Source organism: Pan troglodytes, chromosome 9 (assembly GCF_028858775.2).
Source record: "Pan troglodytes isolate AG18354 chromosome 9, NHGRI_mPanTro3-v2.0_pri, whole genome shotgun sequence".
In the NCBI taxonomy this organism is placed as follows: domain Eukaryota; kingdom Metazoa; phylum Chordata; class Mammalia; order Primates; family Hominidae; genus Pan; species Pan troglodytes.
This window is the reverse complement of record NC_072407.2, coordinates 104544467-104557078: the sequence shown is the minus strand read 5'-3', so window position 1 is coordinate 104557078 and position 12612 is coordinate 104544467.

Genomic DNA, 12612 nt, shown 5'->3' with positions numbered 1-12612 from the left:
GCTGATCCTTGGCACAGAGACCACCTATAAGAATACAAAAAAAGGCCGGGCGCGGTGGCTCACGCCTGTAATCCCAGCACTTTAGGAGGCCGAGGCAGGCGGATCATGAGGTCAGGAGATCGAGACCATCCTGGCTGACAAGGTGAAACCCCGTCTCTACTAAAAATACAAAACAATTAGCTGGGCGTGGTGGCGGGCGCCTGTGGTCCCAGCTACTCGGGAGGCTGAGGCAGGAGAATGGCGTGAACCTGGGAGGCAGAGCTTGCAGTGAGCTGAGATGGCGCCACTGCACTCCAGCCTGGGTGACAGAGCAAGACTCCGTCTCAAAAAAAAAAAAAAAAAAAAAAAGAATACAAAAAAAAAAGGCAAGGCAAACCCTAGGGATGGGAGAGAATCTGACTTCCAGAGTTACCATATCATTAGATTCAAATGTGATCCTTTGGAGGAGAAGAGGCATTCTGGTTTTTGGAATATATGTATTGCTATAATGCTTGGAAAGAAATAAATACAGAGTTATTTCTAATTAAAAACAAAAATAAAGGAACACAGGGAAACCCTGGGTGGTGTTAGATATTTCTATTACCTTGATTGCGGTGTTGATATCATGGGTGTTTGCTTATGTCTAAACTCAACCAATTGTACACATTAAATATGTGTAGTTATCTGTGTATCATTTATAACTCAGTAAAGCTTTTTAAAAATAATTTCAGGTGGCATAAAAGAGCTACCACAAACAAAGTCTTATTGAAGTTCCTTGGAGAAACCAACATTTACCTATGAAGAAAATGGAGAAGCATAAATTAAAAAGCGGTAATTCAGAGTTCTATATACCTGTCACCATGAACTTTCTGATGTTTCTGGTCATTTTCCGTAAACTGGAGGCCATTATCCTTAGCAAACTAACACAGGGACAGAACGCCAAATACCACATGTTCTCACTTATAAGTGGGAGCTAAATGATGAGAACACATGGACCCATAGAGGGGAACAACACACCCTGATGGAGGGTGGGAGAAGGGAGAGGATCAAGAAAAATAACTAAAGGATACTCGGCTTATCACCTGGCTGATGAAATAATCTGTACAATAAATACTTGTGATGCAAGTTTACCTACGTAACAAACCTGCACATGTACCCTGACCTTAAAAATTAAAAAAAAAAACTATTAGTTTATATTTTCTTTTAATTTTTACATAAAAGAAATTTCAGGTGCTTCCTTTGGCAAAGAGGAATTTTTGATTTCATTCACTAGCGGACTGAAGAACTTCTTTCTGTTACTAATCAAAATGAAAAGGGATCACTGAAATTTCACTCAGGCTTTTCTTTTTGCTGAGGCACTGACAGGGTTCTTTGAACTGATAAAACGGACTTTAAACCAACTAAGATCAAAAGAGACAAAGAAGGCCATTACATAATGGTAAAGGGATCAGTTCAACAAGAAGAGCTAACTATCCTAAATATATATGCACCCAATACAGGAGCACCCAGATTCATAAAGCAAGTCCTTAGAGACCTACAAAGAGACTTAGACTCCCACACAATAATAATGGGAGACTTTAACACCCCACTGTCAATATTAGACAGATCAACGAGACAGAAAGTTAACAAGGATATCCAGGAATTGAACTCAGCTCCACACCAAACGGACCTCATAGACATCTACAGAACTCTCCACCCCAAATCAACAGAATATACATTCTCTTCAGCACCACACCACACCTATTCCAAAATTGACCACATAGTTGGAAGTAAAGCACTCCTCAGCAAATGTAAAAGAACAGAAACTATAACAAACTGTCTCTCAGACCACAGCGCAATCAAACTAGAACTCAGGATTAAGAAACACTCAAAATCACTCAACTACATGGACACTGAACAACCTGCTCCTGAATGACTACTGGGTACATAACGAAATGAAGGCAGAAATAAAGATGTTATTTGAAACCAATGAGAACAAAGACACAACATACCAGAATCTCTGGGACACATTCAAAGCAGTGTGTAGAGGGAAATTTATAGCATTAAATGCCCTCAAGAGAAAGCAGGAAAGATCTAAAATTGACACCCTAATATCACAATTAAAAGAACTAGAGAAGCAAGAGCAAACACATTCAAAAGCTAGCAGAAGGCAGGAAATAACTAAAATCAGAGCAGAACTGAAGGAGATAGAGACACAAAAAAACCCTTCAAAAAATCAATGAATCCAGGAGCTGGTTTTTTGAAAAGATCAACAAAATAGATAGACCGCTAGCAAGACTAATAAAGAAGAAAAGAGAGAAGAATCAAATAGATGCAATAAAAAATCATAAAGGGGATATCACCACTGATCCCACAGAAATACAAACTACCATCAGAGAATACTATAAGCACCTCTACGCAAATAAACTAGAAAATCTAGAAGAAATGGATAAATTCCTTGACACATACACCCTCCCAAGACTAAACCAGGAAGAAGTTGAATCTCTGAATAGACCAATAACAGGCTCTGAAATTGAGGCAATAATTAATAGCTTACCAACAAAAAAAAGTCCAGGACCAGATGGATTCACAGCCAAATTCTACCAGAGGTACAAGGAGGAGCTGGTACCATTCCTTCTGAAACTATTCCAATCAATAGAAAAAGAGGGAATCCTCCCTAACTCATTTTATGAGGCCAGCATCATCCTGATACCAAAGCCTGGCAGAGACACAACAGAAAAAGAGAATTTTAGACCAATATCCCTGATGAACATCGATGCAAAAATCCTCAGTAAAATACTGGCAAACTGAATCCAGTAGCACATCAAAAAGCTTATCCACCATGATCAAGTGGGCTTCATCCCTGGGATGCAAGGCTGGTTCAACATATGCATATCAATAAATGTAATCCATCACATAAACAGAACTAATAACAAAAATCACATGATTATCTCGATAGATGGCAGAAAAGGCCTCCGATAATATTCAACAACTGTTCATGCTAAAAACACTCAATTAACTAGGTAATGATCGAACATATCTCAAAATAATAAGAGCTATTTATGACAAACTCATAGCCAATGTCATACTGAATGGGCAAAAGCTGGAAGCATTCTCTTTGAAAACCAGCACAAGACAAAGATGCCCTCTCTCACCACTCCTGTTCAATATAGTATTGAAAGTTCTGGCCAGGGCAATCAAGCAAAAGAAAGAAATAAAGGTATTCAAATAGGAAGGCAGAAAGTCAAATTGTCTTTGTCTGCAGATGACATGATTGTGTATTTAGAAAACCCCATTGTCTCAGCCCAAAAACTCCTTAGGCTGATAAGCAACTTCAGCAAAGTGTCAGGATACAAAATCAATGTGCAAAAATCGCAAGCATTACTATACACTAATGACAGACAACAGAGAGCCAAATCATGAGTGAACTCCCATTCACAATTGCCACAAAGGGAATAAAATACCTAGGAATACAATTTAAAAGGGATGTGAAGGACTGCTTCAAGGAGAACTACAAACCACTGCTCAAGGAAATAAGAAAGGACACAAACAAATGGAAAAACATTCCATGCTCATGAGTAGGAAGAATCAACGTCATGAAAATGGCCATACTACCCAAAGTAATTTATAGTTTCAATGCTATTCCCATCAAGCTACCATTGACTTTCTCCACAGAATTAGAAAAAAACTACTTTAAATTTCATATGGAACCAAAAAAAAAGCCCACATAGCTAAGACAATCCTAAGAATAAGAACAAAGCTGGAGATATCACGCTACCTGACTTCAAACTATACTACAAGGCTGTAGTAACCAAAACAGCATAGTAATGGTACCAAAACAGATATATAGACCAACAAAACAGAACAGAAGCCTCAGAAATAACCCCACACATCTATAACCATCTGATCTTTGACAAACCTGACAAAAACAAGCAACGGGGAAAAGATTCCCTATTTAATAATCATGTTGGGAAAACTGGCTGGCTATATGCAAAAAACTGAAACCAGACCCCTTCCTTACACCTTATACAAAAATTAATTCAAGATGGTTTAAAGACTTCAATGTAAGACCTAAAACCACAAAAACCCTAGAAGAAAACCTAGGCAATACCATTCAGGACATAGGCATGTCCAAAGACTTCATGACTAAAACACCAAAAGCAATTGCATGCAACAAAAGCCAAAATTGACAAATGGGATCTAATTACACTAAAGAGTTTCTGCACGGCAAAATAAACTGTCATCAGAGTAAACAGGCAACCTACAGATGGGAGAAAATTTTTGCAATCTATCCATCTGACAAAGGTCTAGTATCCAGAATCTACAAGGAACTTAAACAAAGTTACGGGAAAAAAACAACCCCATCAAAAAGTGCACAAAGGATGTGAACAGACACTACTCAAAAGAAGACATTTATGTGGTCAACAAACATAGGAAAAAGAATCTCGTTATCACTGGTCATTAGAGAAATGCAGATCAAAACCACAATGAGATACCATCTCATGCCAGTTAGAATGGCGATCATTAAAAAGTCAGGAAACAACAGATGCTGGAGAGCATGTGGAGAAATAGGAATGCTTTACACTGTTGGTGGGAGTGTAAATTAGTTCAACCATTGTGGAAGACAGTGTGGTGATTCCTCAAGGATCTAGAACCAGAAACACCATTTGACCCAGCGATCCCATTGCTGGTTATATACCCAAAGGATTATAAATCATTCTACTGTCATGTGTGGTGGCTCACACCTATAATCCCAGCACTTTGGGAGGCCAAGGCAGGCAGATCACCTCAGGTCAGCAGTACAAAACCAGCCTGACCAACATGGTGAAACCCTGTCTCTACTAAAAATACAAAAATTAGCTGGGCATGGTGGCAGGCACCTGTAATCCCAACTACTTGGGAGGCTGAGGCAGGAGAATCACTTTAACCCGGGAGGTGGAAGTTGCAGTGAGCCGAGATCACACCACTGCACTCCAGCCTGGGCAACAGAGGAAGACTCCGTCTCAAAACAAACAAACAAAAAAAATCACTCTACTATAAAGACACATGCACACGTATGTTTATTGCAGCACTATTTACAATAGCAAAGACTTGGAGCCAACCCAAATGTCCATCAATGATAGGCTGGATAAAGAAAACGTGGCACATATACACCACGGAATACTACGTAGCCACAAAAAAGAATGAGTTCATGTCTTTGCAGGAACATGGATGAAGCTAGAAACTATCATTCTTAGCAAACTAACACAGGAACAGAAAACCAAACAAAAAAAAAATTCTGAGAAGAAAGCACAGGGCAAGTGCTTCATGATATTGGATTTGACAATGATTTATTGGATAGGACACCAAAAGCACAGACAACAACAACAAAATGCACATACTGGACTTCACGAAAATGTAAGAATTTTGTGCATCAAAAAACACTCTCAACAGAATAAAGAGGCAACCCAAAGAATGGGAGAAAATATTTGCAAATCATATATATGATAAGGAATTAATATAGAGCATATATAAAGACCTCCTAAAATTTGACAACAAAAAAATTTTGATTTAAAAATGGGCAAAGAACTTAAATAGAAGTTTCTACAAAGAATATATACAAATGATCGATAAGCACATTAAAACATGCTCAACATCACTAATCATTAGAGAAATGCAAATCAAAACCACAACGAGATACCGCCTCAAATCCCCTAAGATGGCTTCTATTTTTAAAAGCTGAGAATAAGTGTGGGTGAATATATGAAGAAATTGGAACCTCTATGCACACTTCGAGGGAAAATTGTATAGCAGTTGTGGAAAACAGTACAGTGGTTCTCCAAGAAATAAAAGCAGAATTATCATATGATGCAGCGATTCCACTTCTGGGAAAGTACGCAAAAGAATTGAAAGCAGGGTCTCAAAGACACAGTTGTACACTCATGTTCATAGCAGCATTATTCCCAGGAGCTAAAATGTGGAGGCACACAAGTGTCCACTGACAGATGAACAGATAAACAAAATGTGGTATATATACACAATGGAATGTTAGCCATAAAAAGGAAGAAAATTCTGGATAAAACTTGAGGACCTTAGGCTCAGTGAAATAAGCCAGTTACAAAAAGACAAGCACTGCATGACTCCACTTACATGAGGTACTTAGAGTATAACATTCATAGAAATGGAAAGTAGAATGATCGTTTCCAGGGCCTTTGGGGGAAGGGGCAACAGAGAATTATTGTTTAATGGGCATACAGCTTCAGTTCTGCAAGAAGGAAAGTGTTCTGGAGATTGATGGCGGTGATGGTTGTACAAGCATACGAATGTACTTAATACCACTGAACTGTACACTTAAAAATGATTAAGACATTAAATTTTATGTTATATGTATTTTTCCTCAAAAAAAGAGAAAAATTTACAATGAAAAAAGATCATAAGTTAAAATTCAATTTGTAAAATACTATGTATTGAATTATCAGTTCTATTTTTTAGTATATTTTAAACATTTTTAAATGTATAAATATAGTATAAACATATGTTTAGGTGTGGAATGATAAAGAACAAAATAGTATGCATGGTCATATCCAGGTTTTCCTTATGTGTGTTTTTATAATGGACAGGAATTTATTTTGTAATAATAACACCATAAAATATTTTTCAAAAGCACATAAAAAATAATTATCACAAAGTTTCTTTAGGCAAAAAGTTTCCTTAATAAGGAAGAGAAAGTTAGAAACAGGATATCTCATCTGAAAAATGAAGTGTGACTATTAGGAAGAAACAATAACACAAGTTACCATGGAATAAAAGTGTCTTTTAAAAATTTTTGTTTGTATTAAAAAGGAACCAGTTATTTATCATTGCAGTTAATAATTTAGTGAAGAAATTATAGCTATTCCAGGTTTAGTTTTATTAGGCTGAAAGAAATCATTTTTAATAACACATCACCGTTGTAGAACTTCTTTTCTTCAACTTCATGTCTTCTGGAATGTTCTTGACAATAATTAAACTATATTTAACCACACATAGCAATGCACTTCATGTGACTATAGATGAACAAACTAAGCCATTGCTAGGGCTTGAATGTTTGTCTCTTCCCAAACTCATGTTGAAACTTAAATGTCATTCTAACAGTATTAAGAGGTGGAAGCTTTAAGAAGTGACAAAGCTGTGGGGGCTCTGTCCTCATGAGTGGATTAATGCCATTATTGCAGGAGGGAGTTTGTTATCATGGGAATTATAAAAAAATAAGTTTGGCTCACTCTCTCATTCTCTCTCGCTCGCTCTCTCTGTCTCCCTCCCTCTTGCTTTCCACCATAGAATGATACAGCAAGAAAGTCCTCACCGGATGCCAGTCCCTTGATTTTGAACTTCCCATCCTCCAGACTCTGCAGATGTCAATTTTTGTTCTTTATATATTACCCAGTCTGTGGTATCTTGTTATAGCAGCACAAAACAGACTAAGACAGCCACTGAAAAGGCCAACTCATTTTCTCCTGGTGTTTAGATAGGATGGCATAGACTACTAGATGCCTACTCAAACATTCATTCTCCGCTTCTTTTTTTTTTTTTTTTTTTTTTTTTGGAGAGCCCCAATTTTTAGCTAAGAATATTGCCATTGTAAATCAAAGACCATTTCTCAAACTTTCTTAACAGCAAGTATACAGAAATGTGATGTGGGATATCTAGGAAAGCTTAAAGGGACTCTGTTGGTCTTATGCTTTTCTGCTTTTCTTACATTTTGCATCCTGAAAAGCTAGCAGGAGACGAGCTCAAACAAGATTGAATTTTATTTCTCTTTTATCTAACAGTCCAGCAGTGCACAGACCTGGGCAGGTGCGGGAGCTCTCCTCAATATGAGGCTCCCAAGCTTGCTCTGCTTGTCTCTGATTTCCAGCCAGCAGTCAGAAATATAGAGAGAAATGAAATTCCATTTTTTAAGCCACTGCATATCTATATCCCCTTGTCAAGAAGCTTAGCTCATTCTCTACTGATATTAGTCCTCAAAGGACTGCATGGAGCAGGGGCCATTGCTGGTATGAAACTCCGGCACAGAGCTCTTCTGTAAAAGTGAAATGAACTATCTTTTCTTTAAATCATTATGTTCTGGGGTCTGTAGCCTATTCTAAATAATGCATACAGCAAATAGATCAGGCACACCTATCTTGCACCAGCAGGAAGAAGGCGGTGAAATCTGAACAGCCTTCTACAAGCACATATTTCTAACACTTGCAAAAAGTAGAGAATAATGAGTAAAGGACAATAGACAAAGAATTGCTCACAGAAAATGGAACAAGTTCTAACCAAGAATGTATTCCATTGCCAGGGCAAGGAGTCTGTTTTTCTGCCCATTAGAATTTCGCCATTGTTATAAACCACTGAGTCCTGCTCATTTCCCATTTCCCAATTTTCCATTTGTGAAAGAGAGATTTTATTGCAGATATACCATTCTACAACATCATTACGTACTGGATGTAGGTGTGGGAGGCAAGAGCCACCCTGTCACTTGATGGAGAGGACAGCACATCACCCAGAGATCCTGGACTTGGAGATGGATGCAGCACCCAGACAGGACTTTGGGTTGTTGATATGTGGTGATTACGCTCCACTGCTGAGAAAAAACGGTGAGCCTGGCTACATGGAGGGCCAAAGGAGTGAGCTGTGATGGATCACTATTTTCTCCAGTATCCATTCTCCTCTTCCTTTCAAAAATAGAAACACCAAGTTTTAGCTAAATACATGGCCAAGAGCTACAGACCAGAATTCCCCAGCCTCACTGGTCTCTTCCTCCAACCAAGTCCAGGCCAACAGAATGTAAGCAGACGTGTGGTGTGCAACTCCTGTGTTCCCTCTGTAAAAATGAAGCATCTGCTGGATGCAGTGGCTCATGCCTGTAATCCAAGCACTTTGGGAGGCCAAGGCAGGTAGATCACCTGAGGTCAGGAGTTTGAGACCAGACTGACCAACATGGCAAAACCCCGTCTCTACTAAAAAGACAAAAATTAGCCAGGCATGATGGCAGGAGCCTGTAATCCCAGCTACTTGGGAGGCTGAGGCAGGAGGATGGCTTGAACCTGGGAGGCGGAGGTTGCAGTGAGCCGAGATCATGCTGTTGCACTACAGCCCACCAGCCTAGGCAACAAGAATGAAACTTCATCTCAAAAAAAAAAAAAAAAAAAAAAAGCATTGTCCCCAGGACATTCTCATTCCTCCTTCCCAGCCCCTGGAAAATGGCAGCTGCTGGACAACTAGGAAAGCCTTAAATAAGTTGAAATTTTAGTTTATAGCCAATAGTTCAGGTACGCAGGCTGGTACCAAACTGTAAAGGAATGCGAAACAATAAGGATAATGTACTAACTCTGTAATCTGTCTCTGTCCATTCCATTTTAAAATTCTGAGATATCCTCTTTTTGTTATGAACATAGCCTTTCTTTTGTAAAATGATGGTAATAACAGGCCATAGATTATTTTTGATGTTCTTGCTTTACAAAATAAGTGTCAGCATCCCAGTTTTTAAAAAATGATATTAATCCATGAAATCCAAAAATCTGGGAACCATCACAATAGGATACAGTGACAAGGAAGTCTTTAGGTACAGAACTTACAAGATCAAATGTATTCTCTAGGAAGTCAACTAAAATGTCAGTCTAGTGAGTTATGAATTCTCCTATCCATAATCCTGTCAGAAAATGGTGGGAGAGCAGCGCTAGCAGACAAGACTGTAAAAACTATTTACTAAGATAGCAAAGTACCATTAAAGAGAAATTCCTCCTTTCATGTGATTTTCTTCACTATTATTTACAAGTCTGTTTACAACATGTTTTTAGAAGACGTAATTAATATTCAGATATTTCATCAACAATGAAGTCCTTATAAGTAAATCCAGAGAATTACAATTTTTTCTGAGAACCACACAGGGAATGTGATTTCACTATCATTCTTAGTCATTCAACAAGCATTCATTGAGCCAGGAACTTGGGGAATGAAGAAGGATACAAAGATGAAAAAACACATAGATCCTGCCTTCAAGAATATCAAAGTCTGATGAATAACATGGCTATGTAAAAAATAACTATAACACATATTGGCTGGGCGCAGTGGCTCACACCTGTAATCGCCGCACTTTGGGAGGCCAAGTTGGGGGGGTGAATCATTTGCGGTCAGGAGTTCGAGACCAGCCTGGCCAACATGGCAAAACCCCAACTCTACTAAAAATACAAAAATTAGCCAGGCGTGGTGGGGCACACCTGTAATCACAGATACTTGGGAGGCTGAGGCAGGAGAATTGCTTGAACCCAGGAGGTGGAAGTTGTAGTGAGCCGAGATTGCACCACCACTGCACTCCAGCCTGGGTGACAGAACAAGACTCCGTCTCAAAAAAAAAAAAAAAAAAAAAAAAACTATAATACATTTTCAGAGTTATAATAGATGATATACAATGTGAGAGGGAGAAAGTCCTAACACTGGGATTCTATAAGTTGTTTTTTTGTTTGTTTGTTTGTTTGTTTGTTTGTTTGTTTTTTGAGACGGAGTTTCACTCTTGTTGCCCAGGCTGGAGTGCAATGGCGCGATCTCAGCTCACTGCAACCTCTGCCTCCCGGGTTCAAGCTATTCTCCTGCTTCAGCCTCCTGAGTAAACTGGGATTACAGGCACGTGCTACCACACCCAGCTAATTTTGTATTTTTAGTAGAGGCGGGGTTTCTCCGTGTTAGTCAGGCTGGTCTGAAACTCCCAACCTCAGGTGATACGCCCACCTCAGCTTCCCAAAGTGCTGGGATTACAGGCGTGAGCCACCGCGCCCGGCGTTGAATTCCGTAAGTTGTTTTCGTGAGTTTCTAAGCTACATTCTATCAATTCTAGCATGCCGCACACAGGTCCAAAACTCCAGTTTGACATAAAGTGTTTGGGATAAGCAGAATCTTTCTAACAGGCCTGAGGACCTCCCCCCCACCACCACAGCCTGGAAACACTTTATTTTCTTGTGAGATAGCCTAAGACTCTTCTTGCCTAATCTTTCTTCCTTCAGATTCCAGACCTGCATCAGAGTCTGAAAGCTCTCCCTACCTAGTCCACTCCTTCACCCGTTATCCTTCACAGGTGTTTCCCCAAAAACCTCTTTTATGTCGAATCCGATCCTCTTGGTATCAGCTTTTAGAGAACTTGAATTAACAGAAGGAGTGTCCAGTTATCGAACATTGCATAAAAAGAACCCTAAACCGTAGCTCAAAACAACAATCATTTTATTATGTCTCATGATTTGGTAGGCCAGGAGTTCAGGCAAGGCTGCCCCAGGTGATCCTTTTGTTCTGTGGGGCCGATGGGCTGGTTGGGAGGGGCTGGGATGGCTTCAATCACACGTCTGCTGCGTTACTGGAGATAATTGGAAATCTGGGCTCAGCTGGGACTGTCAACCATACTGCCTGCTCATGGCATCTTCTCCACCATGGCGGCTGTATGACTTTTAAGATCTAGCCATAGAAGTCATATAACCTCACTTCTGCCATACTCTACTGATAAAAGTAATCAGAAACACAACCAGAGTTAAAATGAGGCAATATACACCTCCTCCTTGAAGCCGGGAATGCCAAAGAATTTGCTGTTATGTTTCTAAATCGCCACATGAGGGCACCCTTTCTCTTATGAAACCACTAAGTTTCATCAACTTCAGGAGACTATCATTCAAACCAGAAGAGATGTATTAATTCTAACCAAAAGAATACTTGCTACCACAAAAATGCTGTATGGATCAGCAAACATACGTTCTAGTTTATACCCTCTTTTGTCATTACAGTTCAATTGTCAATGCCCCAATCAACAAAAAGGGAATTCAGATCTAGTGCTTTACACTTCAGATGACGTGAATCTAAAGACCATGACCCTGGTGACCACATTAGTTTCTTTAACGGTAAAGTCTGTATTTCCTACAAGTATAGAAGGCTGTCATGAAACGTGAACCCTGGCCACTGACTCTGATCATTCTTGGTGTGCGAAACTGTTACTCCTTTGGTTACTAGCAAGCATACAGAGGAGAGTAAATTGCACCTGAGCCTAACCTCCGACTAAGGGGCTGCTGTGACCTACTGTTGCCTTTTGGAACTTTAATTGGGGAGGTAAAAAACATGGAGTTATGATTACCAAAGGATAATGAGTTAAACTTCAAAGGAATAACTCAGTCTTATATCCCTGTCATCTTTTGCTGAGGCATCTTCATAAAGACTAAGCACGTTACGACCATGCAGCAGTGACTTTCCTTGGTTACAAAGCAAGAGTGGATTTGCCATCCTAGTCGTTGATAATGGTGAACGTCAAGTTTGTTTTGTGTGCACGCATATGTGCTAAACATTCACTTCAAAGATAACTTGAAAACTACTTTGGCATAATACAAATGCATTTGACAGGCTTTTTTGTCTTGCCTCTCAAATTAGCAAATTTCCCTAGCCCTGAATAAAACCAAGCAACTACAGTATATAGAAAAATTTAGGAACCCTAAATAATGGATTGAAATTCTATTCAAACTTAACACCTAATTGTACTTTTTTAGTTATCAGTAACTAGACTATGTCATTCACGGTTCAATCTACCTCAAAGTAAATAGATTAAAATATCTTAATCTAAGAAATCATTCAGTTATAAAAAAAATATGATTAACCTAGCACTTTTTTTTCAAGTTTTTC